Below are 14,623 nucleotides of genomic sequence, written 5' to 3'. Positions count from 1 at the left end.
ATTTTACCCCCATGGCCATACAGATTGAGTATCCCTTATCCAAAATGCTTGGGACCAGAAGTATTTTGGATATGGGATTTTTCCGTGTTTTGGAATAATTGCATACCATAATGATATATCCTGGCGATGGTACCCAAGTCTAAGCACAGAATGCTTTATGTTTCCTATACACCTTATACACACAGCCTGAAGGTCATTTTAGCCAATATTTTTAATAACTGTACATTAAACAAAGTATGTGTACATACACACAATTCATTTATGTTTCATATACACCTTATATACACAGCCTAAAGGTCATTTAATACAATATTTTTAATAACTTTGTGTATTAAACAAAGTTTGTGTACATTGAGCCATCAGAAAACAAAGGTTTCACTATCTCAGTCTCACTCAAAAATTTCTGTATTTTGGAATATTCCGTATTTCGGAATATTTGGATTAGTGATGAGCGGATTCGGTTTTATTCGGTTTTACTCGGTTCTCAAAACGGCATCTTATTGGCTATCCAAAACACGTGACATCCGTGAGCCAATAAGATGCCGTTTTGAGAACCGAGTAAAACCGAGTAAAACTGAATCCGCTCATCACTAATTTGGATATGGGATACTCAACCTGTACTACTGTAGGTCATGGTCAGTGGTCATGGTCAGTACCAGGGGCGGATTGGGAACAAAAAGCGGCCCTGGAAAAATTTGTACTTGTGGCCCCACATGGGCAGCACCAGAGGTGTAAGGTCTAGCCATGGGCCATGGCAGCAGCACCCTCCCCCCAAGACTTTCCAGATAGAGGGCATGTCCAGCATCAAGGGGGAAGTTAAAAAGAAATAAAATTACATATTATGAGCACATTATATGATACACCTTCAGAATTTAGGAAACTATATAATTCTTTAGAAAGATATATTTTCTTGCTTATTACACCAACCGTATCCCAATCACCATTCACTCAATCTTATATGTCAGCCAAGCAGGCAGGCAGAGCATACACTAGATCATCTGCAATCACAGGCTAAGTGGCAAAGTCATTTTCATATATACAAATTATTTTGCATCTTATTCATTATGTCTATAAATAGGACCACATGTCCTCAAACAAAACAGGCCCCACGGGTGCGTCGGCCCACCGGGAATCTTCCCCGTAAACCCTATGGTCAGTACTATCACTGCAATTTCAGAGCGTCTGCAGGCTCTGTGGATAATTCAGTGAGTATTATCGAATCACACAAGAAAAAAGGCCATAAAAGAGTAAAGTGAATGTATATAGATAATCTCACTATAATCGTTCAATTTCTGTAATATTCCCGGCCTTACCAGACTGTTGCATGCACAAGAAGAGTGACCTATAGCAATACATGTGACCACTTTGGAGTAATGACTGAGGAAATCCATGCACTTGTACGACAAGTGTTAAAAACAAGCTGGATATATGAAGTGTTTCATATAGATGACGCATTATACAGGTCTCTATGTGCTTTGATTGGAGACCAGCACTTATAGGACTTTATTCGATTCAGTGAACAAATTCCTTCTCAGTGAATCCAAAACACATTAAAAGCACATCAAAAATACACGTGTTTCTGTGGCGTCCAGCAGGGCTCCGTTCAGTCCGATGTACTCCTGATGCACGTATGAAAAGAATCAATAAAACATATATGGGTTTTTGCGGTGCTGAATCTTTGAATTTATATGACTCTCGCTCAAACCATCTTGGTCCTTAGAAAACTACAAAACTCAGGACATCATGGACATCACAGGTCAAACTCAATAATATGCTGGTGTAACAGGCTTAAAAAAAATCATGATATATATATATATATATATATATATATATACTGTACGTCCTGATTCAGAGCTGTGTGCAGTTCCGAATGCAGACAGATCTCAGGAATTGCGCATGTTTCGCGGCCTGAATGCACAACTTAGAGCAATTTCGTGCCATTCTGGATCTGAAGCATCACAGTTGCTTCTCACATGTGGCTTATTAATGGGCATTTTAGGGTGGCAGTGGGACAATCTCAACTTGATCTCCCACACCAATGATGGCGCTGCCGCAGATGCAGATAATAAGGGTCACGGCTGTGCTCCTGTAAGGGGATCCGTGCGGTCCCATAGATGCATTTCACGCAGAATACAGGCGGATGCTCACGTGGAATTTGCGATGGCGGAAAGTGGCCAGAAATGTGACTGCATTACGCACCACTCGGGATGAGGCCCACAATTTGAATAACGTACATATACTTGAGGCTTATTGGAGCCTTATCGTGAACAATAGTAACTGGTAACATTTCTAACATTCTATATTGTAATCATACAGTATATTGATAAGGACTAGCCAGCAGAAGATTTGTGTATAAAAATAATCACTTCATTCACCATAAGCCCATATAGAAAGGCTTATATAAACAACACTACAATGAACGCAGTAATAATTTAATAGCTGTAGCTATCGACTTATTTTATCTCATGGGATAATTACAAGGTGCGTACTCTAGAAGCAGGCGCATCTACACTATCAGAGTGCCACAGGCACATACCCCTCCTCCCGCACAGTATATACCTGCCAGAGATACATACATTCACACTCTATATACACACTCAGCTCGACTTTCCTGCTCTCTGCGTGGTTCTTTACACAGCACAGCAGGACAACCTCTCACACATCACTATGCCAGGCCGTCTGCCCCAAGCACCTTTTCTGTACTATCTACTGTCTCATGTCTCATGTGCCGCTCTGTACCTGCAACCTGAACGCAAATGTTACACCTCCTACATCTACACTGCATCCTACACTGCACATTCTCCTGCTTTCCTCCAAATCCTTATGTATGATCGGTGTGAGCGGAGAGGAAATCGTCACAATAAAACAGCAGAGAGCTACATTGCAGCTGAAATCTAAGTACTTAGAATTATCTCCCAACGTCGGAAATGTTTTCACATTGCTGTCTTCTGCTGTATAAATCATGTAAGAGGCAGAGCTGTCAGCAAGAAGACGTTGGAGGATTATAGATATCCAGTTTATTTGTTAGTGTAAATAATAATATATTAGGTCAATTATAGAAAGTGACGCAAGGCGTTGTAATATTGCTTTCTAGCGCCACTCAAGCACTGAGGTGGGGTCCAACCCAAATTGTGTGGCTCTGGTAGGGAAATTAGGTTGTAAGCTCTGCCATGGTAAGACCTCATCTACCTGAATACAGCACAGCGGAATATGTTAGTGCTATGTAAATAAAGACATGAAATAAAGACAGGTAAATTGACGGATGAAATGTGAGTACTTATGTTTTATTATAGTTATTATAGTGACCAGAAACTAGCGTGACGACCCAATAGAATTTCAGTATCAGTGGTGAAGATCAGATTACAGACGCAGCAGCGATACGGTAAATTTTTGATAAGGGATAAATATTTTCCCAAAAATTTAATCTAAGACAAAATATGCAGATGGAGTAGAGTTTAGTGCAGCAAATGATGTACCATTATGTACTGAGAGCAGATTCTGTTCTACTAAGGGCAGATCTCTGATTAGTTTAGCTGTGGACAAATTGGAATTTTAAAGTTAAATAAACCCCCCCACTAATTTGGAACTGTGCAAATTACATTTTTAGCAGTGTTTTTAGGTAAAAACATGACTTAAGTTTAAAGTGTATTTTTTTGCACTTTGATGTCTTTAGCAGTGACCGCAGAAGGGGACAGCAGCTGTGTCTGGATTTCCCAGAAGTCTCCTGGGTATTGCCAAGCGTAATCTTACATGTTCTGATGTACAGTAATATTATTTACCTAAACAACAGGACAGGGTATAATTTATGAATTGAGCTAATCGAAGGTTGTTAACATGGTAAAAAGGGAATTGAGGGTCAGTAATGCTCTTAAAATCTCACAAACACTTAATGCCGCCTGACGTCAATGTGCACACCACCCCCTCACCTACACAGAGCGGGAGCAGCCATCTTGTGGGCCTAACCAGGATTCAGGCAAATTCCACCTCCAGCTCACTAGGAAGCAGCCTCATCACTGAGGTACGAGGCACTAAGACATGGCAGTGATGTCACTAGTTCCCAGCGAACTGACATGGCTTTGTGTTACTGTAGAGCAGCAAAATGGCTGTGCTCATGTGAGGGTTCGCCAGTGTCATTCTGTGAGAGAGACAATGCGACATTCTGTGTGGCCACGTCACTAGCTGGACACACGGAAAGACACCATATCCCTTTATATAGGGGCAGTTGGGCAACATTCCCACTCAGTGAAATCCTGTATGCCCTCATACATCGTCTGCCTCGCATACACTGTGCCCCTGGGCCTGCTGGCCTCCTGTATATGAGTCCCTTCTTCCCAGGCCTCGTCTTCCCTCACTCCCACCCCGGTGGTGTCGAAATCAATTAAAATTTAGATTGGAAGTGTTGCGCGGAGGTAAATATTAAAGCTGCAGCTCTGCTAATTCAGAGCATCGATCAGGCGGGATGAGGGTAATACATTATTTTGACAAGATACATTCCTTCTCAGCTGCTCCTATCCACATATTGATTTTCTCTCCACTTGCTGCAGTTTAAGCTAGAGGCACCTAACCCTGTCTATGCCCAATCACCTATCCTCCCTCACCTGCCTTTCTCCTCAAGATCTCCCTCTCCTCACTCCCTTCTTCATTCCTTCCCCTTCTTCACAAAGTCTTTCTCTCTTTCCCTCTCTCTTTTTTGGCTGCTGTATTAATGTCTCCCTGCAGCCACATGTCCTTTATATTATTAATCCTCATCTTTTTAGTGCAGCACTTCAGTTTTCCAGACTGTTTCCTCCACCAGATTTTAATGCCTCAATTTTTGTCTTTTTCACGTTTTCTTAGAAATAATTGATAACTGCACAGTCTCAGAGTTGCCAGAGAGTTCTAGAACATCCCTTGCCAGGCTCTGACTTGAAACCCATCTGTCTTTATATACTGTACACCCTGTCTGTCTGTCTGTCTGTCTGTCTTACTGCATAGATTGCACGAGTTGTAGCAGCTGGACGGCACAGGCTTCCATTAATATTATTTCAGAAGTAATGCCTGATAATAGGGGTCGCTCCACAGACTATGTACGCCATTGAGGCTCATTAGCTGTCAGAATAACTGAGATGTTTTGCCGTCGCCTTGTACCAGTGAAGACATAACTACCCGCCAGTGTGGATTCTCAACAAGGGATAACAAACAGGAGCGTATCCTGAGATCTGTACATTTGTCACGCGGTTATAATCTCTCATGTAATGCACAATATTCCTGTGGCTATATACCTTTCATGTAGCCTAGTAGGTATATCTTTCAGAGTCATTTCCAGCTATTAGTCAGTGTTCAACTTCTATTGTCTGTCCTTAATAATAATGTGCTTCCCAGGTACTGGTCACAGGGTTACTTAGTTTACGTGAATCACATTCCAAGTTCTTATAAGTGACCTGTTGCCTTTTAATTCATGTCAAGGCTAGTACAGGCTGTTAGCGCAGTTTAAAATGGTATTTTGCTTTCGAGCAGCCTCGCTAGCGCACGATAATTATAATTCCTTCATGCATTTGTTCTTGCCATTTTTTGACCACAATATATTTTGACGAATGACGCGGTTGGTACACCTGTTTTGTTTTGTATTATAGATTGACCAATTACTTATTGCAATCAGCAATAGGTATTAGGCATGTTTCCCAGCTGCGACCGTCACAGACGGTCGTTGCGGTAGTCTGTGCAATAGGCAACAAAGCTCTTTACTCCGCAACCCTAACTCACCCGCAGCTGCTAAACGCATTTATTTTCTCCGCAACGTAACAGAGAGATTTTCTGTAGCCGCTGACCATTTATGAAACATTTTATATCAATCTGTATGTAGTAAATTTCCGGCAGCCACTGTTATGGCTATGGTAGCCGTCGTGGCTGTTGCTAATTAATTCCAATAATGGTTTCAACCAAAAGGTTTGACTATGCACTATGATGCCAATGCATGCAAGATGTCTACATTAGTAGGTTGCGGTTGTTACCCCAGCAATTTCTCAGAACACCCGATGAGCCAGCAATGGCAAAAAGGCAGAGAGCCTACTGTCCTGCTTTGTTTATTGCTAATTAAGCCCAAGGCAATAGATCCGGAAATGGTCATTAGATGGGTACAACCAACTAGGCCATAAAATTTGCTAGTTCTCCACCATATTAGTCTGCTACTGCTGCACAAAAAAACAAAACAGATTACAGAATCCTGAACGGCATGTGGGACAGAATGTTCTTCTTCTTCTTCTTCCCCATTTTTATTGGGCCTATAATGGGAAATTAAAGGGCCAATAAAAATGGGTAAGAAGAAGAAAATTCCTTTTAGGAAAGAGGTGTGGATTTCAGTCTGGTCCTAAATCGTTCAAGGTCTATAAAGGGAGAGCCCATGAAGTCACAGTGACCTACACGCCGTAACATTGCTACACTAGCAAATACAGTTACCAATATAAACAAATACATCTTCAAAAATATATATGAGAATAATGATAAAAATAATGAAAAATACAAGTGCCAATTTGCAACTGTTAGAAGAACGTATGAAACCTTATAGATCAAGACTTGGCAAATGATTAGGTAGAGATGACTGTGCCAGAGGTGAATAGGTGGCATCTGTAAATAGGTGTCAGCGGCGAATAGGTGCCATAGGTGAATAGGTGCCAGAGGTGAAAACAAAGTTGTACATTGAACAGGAAAAGCAATTCACTTAAAGCGCAAAAGTTATATATTGCTCGGAATTATATGATGTGCCTGACGATATCATTTCTGAGAGCTGAGATGCTTTAACGGTCATATGATATTTTTGGCACACTAACTGCCTACCGCCGCAACGGGCAAATTTCCTAAAGTTTTTGAAAATAAAATGGAAGATAATGAAGATCAGCGAAGATCCAGCAGACTGGTAAAACTAAAAGTGTGATATTTCATGGCGCACTACTTTTTAAACAAACTGCTTGATTGAAGATGCGATTGTGACCTGTGATGATAGAATATGGAGTGCGGATGACGGCGAGGAGCCTGGCGCAATTATGTAACAAAACAAGATATGCCCTTTATCACTCCCTGAACTAGTGACGAATAAATCAGCAAAATCCGCTGCTTATATATAGAGTCTTTCTGGGTTGACATGAGATGAGGCGGGAAACTAAGGCTATCAGTTTACACCAAAATGGCTGAGGCCACCCATGCTGAGTTCTACAGCCCACCTGCCCTGTGCAAGAGTCCTGTAAGCGTATGGAGTCATCTCAGCACCAAAAAGATGTCAATGATGAGCCGGGCCTGGTTTGGCTTCCTATATGACAACATTGGCCGATATTCACGCTCTCATCCTCCGTATCTGACCAAGTGCCCTAAATGGTCAGGTGCAGACATTGCGGTTTGCAAATCTTCATAAAAGCGCCTCATCTGATAAGTCATGTTGAAAACATAGTTAACGCATCCGGAAAGAAAATTTAAATCTCTATATCTCTATATAGTTTCAAAAACATACATGATACATGCATATATACAGCAGGAAAATACCAATGCTAGCAATGAATAGGGGGCAGACATCGATGTTACAATCTGAAGCATTATTTGTACATCTTTAACTATATAAGTGAAGATGCTAAATAATTTCATGTTTTTTTTAATGTAACTAAAGTTAAATCCCTGATAAAATAAACCACCGATGTCCAAGATTACCACCTGTTTGCAGAGGTGTAGCTGACTGCAAAACGCTATGCCCACTTCCAGTCAATAGAACAGAATACCTCTATTATATGTGATACGTTTACATAATATTTACTACCAACAGATGTATGTGGTATATCTATAGGGTGGCATACTCTATACGTCCACAGACCAACATCTACCTGGATAAATGGGATTTGGATTTATTGATTAGGAAACACTTTTCTGTGTAGAAATAAAGGCAATGGAATATTGAGTTTTTTTTTATCTATTATTTAAATGTGAAATATTTTTAGATAATTGTTTTTTAAGTTTCACTTATTCTTTGACTTTATGAATCTATTATTTGACTTTATTAATCATATACTTGAATTATATACTTGATGGGTAATTGTAGTACTTCTTCATTCCCCAATCTATCTCTCTGCATATATACGTACATATACATGGAATATTTTATTACTGACAGCTTTCCTGTCGCTGTGAATTATTCTCAAGTGTATTGCAGCAGACTACTGCATCCGTATATATATATATATATATATATATATATATATATATATATGTATCCTGATTAAAATTATAGAAATCAAGAAACATTGGCTTTAACACCTGATGTCCTCGGATCTGTCTGTAGAATGATTAATATGAGGCATCTATCAATCTATCTATCTATCTATCTATCTATCTATCATCTCTCTCTCTCTCTAAATATATACACATATATATATATATATATATACACTACCCTCACAATTGTTCATCCACTACTTTACTTTTTTTTTCTATCAATTTCATCCCCAATTTTCCCCTCTACAAAATACATTAAGAACAAGTATTTTGCAATGGCGGTGGGTCGGCGAACCTGCTGCTCGTATTTTGCTGGTGACGATTTGGATCTTTAACCATACACCTAACCCTTGCACCGCCGGACAAGTGAGTAATCTATTACGGAACACTATCCTGCATCCTGGGCTTAAAAAAATTTCAATACATTACAGTTTTGTATCAGTTTTTACCAATACTGACAGCATGTGAAATGACACAGAGCATTGCCACACATTACAGAGGGGGTCTATCCATCACATTGGTGTTATTAATCTCATATGAAATTAATTCCTATGTAAATTTACAGGGCATATTTATCAATCAGTGAACTATTTTTTGACGCTGATTAATATGATCCATGCTATAACATACAAATGTGTCTTCTTCAGCTAGCAAAGAATAAATAAATGTAGTGTGATAAATAGATCTCCCATCCAGGACTCTCTCGTTTGCAGTGTATACAGAATATTTTCATTTCAAGCTAAATTCATGGTTGGCTTAAAAATGCAGGATTTTTTTGTGTCTGTAAAAACACTGCTAGATATTGCATTTCGCCAAAGAGCTTACAGTCCATCCATCATAAATAAAAACACTTTAGAAGCAAAGTGAAGGGACTTTGTACATTCTATATAACTATTCTGTAAGATGAAGATGTCTGTCTGAAATCAATGTACCAGCAACCTTAAATTGTAAGCTCTTAGACCTAGATATTACACATCAGGGCACGTCAGTCAACAGAAAGTCTTTAAAGTGAATATAATCTATCCAGTTACATACAGCATGCTCTTGCATTGCTGCTGCATTCAATTACATTTAACAGCAGGTCAAAATGTCAGTGATTTCCAGTCCTAATAAACCATTGGCAGTAGAGGTAACAAATAATCTCTTAATGTCGCCCTACCCAACCACCCACATAACGTTGTCTTTATACTATAAAGTTAAAACAAGTTGATCGATTAAAATGTGAAAGATTTTGGAGAACGGGATGCACATTTTAGACCTGTATTTTGAAACCTGGGTTTGTTATATACAATGTTATAAATCCTGGAGTATTCCTAAGTGCCAGTAATCACATACTATTATATCCTAGATCTTTGTCACCCTTTGGAAACAAAATTTTTCTTACTTTTATACTTTATTCTGTCCCCCCCCCCCACTCCCCACACACACACACACACACACACACACACACACACACACACACACACACACACACACACACACACACACACACACACACACACACACACACACACACACACACACACACACACACACACTATGTGTGCCTATAGGTAGAATAGGACCACTACATCCAAAAACTCCTAGTTGGTTAAATAAAAATAAAAAAATCTAATGGTTTATGGCACTGACTGGTTAATATGGAAGAGATCTACAAAACTGAACTTTACTGACGTAGCTGTCAAATTGAAGTTTTTATTCCAATTTTTAAAAAAAACAATGAGATTTAAAAATGTGGGCAGCAATAAGGCAACATAAACTGTACAGTAATTATCATCAAGACTCTGTCACTACTTACAGGGAGTAGGGTTTCTCCATTATCTCTATGCATCAAGTCAAACAAGGTTACCCTACATACCAATGATTATGGCTCTGTACTGACCTAACACCTCAGACCAGATGTCAACAAAATGAGATGTCTTATACCTGACAATATAAATATGATAGGTTTCACATACAGTAGCTAGTCTGCACACACAAACACACACACACACACACACACACACACACACACACACACACACACACACACACACACACACATCCCTTTCACAAACACATATTTATTTAATAACACAATGTTGTCGTACATTTCAGTACTCTCTGTGTGCATTCAGAATGCAAGCAAGCTACAGCACAACCATATGACTGTAAATAATCTGGTTTTCACGTAAAGTTTTGGAATTTCCAGCAACCAGTTGTATCCTATATAAACCAGCAAAACCCACCCTGCACCCCTCCTAATTGTGCAAGGTTCTAGCTTAAATTGTGTCAATACTATAGTGGAAAGAAAACAGTTGATACTAAGATGAAACTTCTTGGGAGCATCACTATTTCTGTTCTTAAAAAAATGAATGGTCCGGCAGTGGGTTATAAAGTGGTGTGAGATCCACAGGTAAGTCTGCAATTTGGGGAGGGGGGTGTAATTAGAAGTATTGAAGAAGTTTATTACCTTTTATGTAGTTCTGCTCAGAGCAGATGTTTTGGGTATTGATGCCTACTGGGGTACACAGTACACACCACATATAGCTGTTATGTGTATACAGAACATGGTTATGGTCTTGGCACCTAGAATTTGAGGGTCCTGATAGGGTAAGTGGAGGGTTAAGTGTACTAGGAGCTTGGCATGCAGCATGCGTCCGCAGGCAGCCCCACAGAGGGCAGAGAGAGGCAGTTTAGCTCTGATGGATACACACACTTGTCTCTTAATCTCCGGAGCTCCTGATCAATACGCTATTTCCCTTTGTTGCCAGAAAATTCGATCCTTGCCCTGGAATTAGGTTCCCTGGCTTAATCTAAACGGAAACCGGCCCCAGTTAGCTGCAGAGAGGGGAAGAGACGCGAGAAAGAGGGGAGAGAATAAAGAGAAATTGAGATATGGTGGAGAAGAATGGAAAACACACACATGTTATAAAGCATGAGAAATAAAAAATGTAAAACACGTATCTTTTTGGGGTAGAGGACAGATACAATAGGAGATGGGGGTTAATATAGAGAATAACAAGTGCAGTGTAAGGAAACTGGGAATGTAGCAATAATGATATATATATATATATATAGTTTTTACGGTTTTATTTTTGGTATTGTATTGTTTCTTGTCTAAAATGAACTTGGCACAGTGAGAGTGAGGTGTCAGCCAGTGCATGGGAGCAGAAGATGCAGCAGGGGTGTGATGCCTCGGTGAGAACTCAGGTGAGAGTCCAGGTGTTCAGATTGTTGCAGTTGGTTAACAAGACAGGAGAGAATGGGAAACTTCACATCAGAGTGTCACTTTCCTCCCCCAGCCAGCAGTGTGTGTAAACTTGGCGGAGATCACTCTGAACACACACATTGCCTATCTCCCATGAGCAGAGAGCTGTATCTGGAGCTACAAAACTCAGGTTAGCTCTGTTAGTAAGCCAGGTATATACCTGAATGACAGTTAGTAAGCCAGGTATATACCTGAATGACAGTATAGCAGCTTTTTTAGTACCTCCATCCCAAACATGAACAGGGCTTATACAATAGCAGTTACATTACATTACCCCTGCTGAGACAGTGTGTCCCTGCACTACATGAGCTGGGTTTCCATCTCCTTACTGCACCTTCACTGAACGACATTCTGACCATTACTCCCTTATCTGGAAGCCTGATCTGTGTCTGCACTAGAATTGGGTTAGCTACCCCATTGTTGAGCAAGGCATGCGTGCACACCTGTAGTTATACTGCCTGCTACTTCCTGGACCAGCTCCCCGCAGCAAACTCTACCACTCTGCAGCTTGCGGTGTGCGTCCCTATCCAGGAGGTGTCCCGTCCGGGGAATCTGTGACAGCTGTCACTAGGGGGGGACGGAGAGGGAGAGGTGTCCCGTCCAGTTGTCGCTAGGGAAGACGGGGAGGGAGAGGTTACAGCTCCCTGCTTCCATCCTGGTCCAGCAGCTACCCCCCTTGTTGCTCGCCTCAGTGCCTGCACTGAATAAGTCGGGTTACCTTCTGCTGTGACCCCCATGGTTACCGAGTCAAGATTTGGTTATAGAGTGCACTATTATAACAAAAAGTCACTACCTGCTATACAGGTAAAGCTGTTGCTCCAGCCCTACATAACATAAGTTTTAATAATATAACCTGGTATTATCTTCACATAAGCATCCCAAACCCCTTCACAAAACCACATGCAGCATCTGGCACCGTCCCTCCAAAAAACATCGGATCATTGCGCAAAGTTGCGAGTCTCCCCCCCGCAGTGCTCCCAGCCTCAGAGTAACTCACGTTTTCCTGGGCATCCAGTATCCTGTGCAGGGGAACTCGCCGCCTTTCCTGGAAACACTTCAGTAAAACAACGCAAACCAGCAAACTAATCAGAGAAAGTGAGAGGTCATAAGATGGAGTGTCCTTCAGTAACTCTCACTCCAAGACAGGAGCCTCAGCCAGGGGAGCAGGGGAAGTACTCAGCTGGGATTCAAGGAAAGGGCTGAGAGATGCGAGACCAAAGAAAGATAAAGAAGGAAGGAAAGAAGAGGAAAGAGTGAGTATAGAAAGGACAGAAGGAAGAAAAGTAGAGGGAGAACTTAGAAGACGGGCGATAGAAAAGAAGAGACCCCAGGTAATGATGGAAGGAGGGATCCCAGGTATTGATAAGGAGGAGGAAAGACTGATGGATGGATGGATGGATGGAAGGAAGGAAGGAAGGAAGGAAGGAAGGAAGGAAGGAAGGAAGGAAGGAAGGAAGGAAGGAAGGAAGGAAAGAAGGTAAGTAGGTATGTAGGAAGGAAGGAAGAATGGAAATAAGGAAGGAGAGATGCCAGGTAATGACGAAGAGACGAGAATGGACAGAAGAAGGCAGGGGAGCGAGAGAAAGAGAGATATTCCAGGTAATGATGGATAGTTGCAGAACAGAATGGATAGAAAGAAGAAATAAAGGAAGGAGAGATTCCAGGTAAAGCTAGAGAGGAGAGACTGAGAGAAAGAGGAAAGGAAAGAGAGGTCCCAGGAAATGATGGAGAGAAGGAGAGACTGATGGAGGGAAGGAGAGGTCCCAGGTAATGACGAAGAGGAGGATGGAAGGAGAGGAGGAGATAGGAAGTGTGTGTGTACGCTGCAGAGTGTCAGGCTAAACTCCTTTCCTCCGCACTCCTGCTCCTAGCTGCAGCAGAAAATATATGTACAGGCAGCCAGTGTCTGGGATCGATAGAATATAATTTTCCCCAAACTCGGAAAATAAAGTTCATAGATGATCAAATTTGAAAACAGATGTCGAATCGCGATTCTAAATAGGATTCGATCCCTCTCAATGCACTGTAGATAATATTTGGCCTGCCACTTGATGAGAATGAGTGATTTCATTTACAGCGGGTTGTTAGGGAGTGCTAGATAAAAAAAAAAAAACTTGTTTTGCTGAAAATGGCTTTTTTTTCCCCCCTCCACCCCTAGCCCCCGCTTCCTTCTTTCCCACCTCCCTCCTCTCCTATCCCTTCTTTCCCTATATTTTGTTTGGTTTGTGTATGTTTGGAGAGAGACCCCTAAAGTGAGATGGATGGATGTCACCCCCTGGGCTCTGTTCTGCTACAGGAGCAGTGGAGGGGAGAGAGACAGGGGTGGGGGACAGATGCCACCAATAAAAAAAAGCTACCAAATAAATGAGAATTGTTCTAGCTGGACCCCTCTCTCTGCATTCCCTGCCCGCAATAACAATTACTTATCGACCGCTTCTCACTCTAGAGGTGGCGACTGGAGGCAGCCAAAAAGCACCCAAGGTATTCCTCCTGCAGCCTCTGCTACCGGCTCCTTAGTTATTTATTAAAGTGGGGACTGCATGCGATGGAGGGAGGGCTGGACCGGAGGGGAGAACACACACAGGGAAGATGCACAGTCTCTGGGACACAGATTCATCATCACAAAGTGCTTTCAAGTGCGTAAAGTAAATTCTCTGGAGCTAGTATGTGCGTGAATTACTGAGGAGGCGGAGGAGGAGGAAAGTTAAGGGAAAAGTTTACAAGTAGCTTAATGCAGGGATACAGCAACCACCACCCCCTCCCCAATCCCTGTTAAAGTTGTAATTGGTCCTTCTTCTTTCATCCATTCTGCTATCCACTTGCCTACATGCAATCAGAAACTTATCGTGTAATGCTTTCTTGCATGTATACTTTTATACTAATAGAGCGCCCCCTTGCTCCAGTGTACCCTATGCAGACGCCTGGTTGGCCTCCTCACCTTTACTTCTAATACTGCTGCCAGTCCCTGGACACATATATTATCTCATTATGCAGCATACGCTCTATTGACTAATTATTGCACTATTAATTTCCCAATTGTTCCTCCACCCCGCTAGTTGAAGTCCTGCTGGTGAGTGGAATATTATTATTATTATATATTACTAGCCCCAGATGTATATAAATCTCAGTGCAGACTCTCAG

The 14,623-nt window shown here is 41.4% G+C and overlaps 1 protein-coding gene across 1 annotated transcript in view; it reads right to left on the bottom strand.

The window, feature by feature from the left end:
* The window catches only part of ERFL (ETS repressor factor like), an 80,635-nt gene extending 67,147 nt beyond the window's left edge, over positions 1 to 13,488 (bottom strand). The window contains exon 1 of the mRNA XM_063942373.1: positions 12,480 to 13,488. The gene's annotated coding sequence lies outside the window, so the exon portion shown is untranslated. The remainder of the gene's footprint in view (positions 1 to 12,479) is intronic.
* Between the last annotated feature and the right edge of the window lie 1,135 nt (positions 13,489 to 14,623).

The sequence above is a fragment of the Pseudophryne corroboree genome, chromosome 10 (assembly GCF_028390025.1).
Source record: "Pseudophryne corroboree isolate aPseCor3 chromosome 10, aPseCor3.hap2, whole genome shotgun sequence".
NCBI lineage: Eukaryota > Metazoa > Chordata > Amphibia > Anura > Myobatrachidae > Pseudophryne > Pseudophryne corroboree.
The sequence above is the reverse complement of the archived record's forward strand: the minus strand, read 5'-3'. Positions and strand labels throughout refer to the sequence as shown.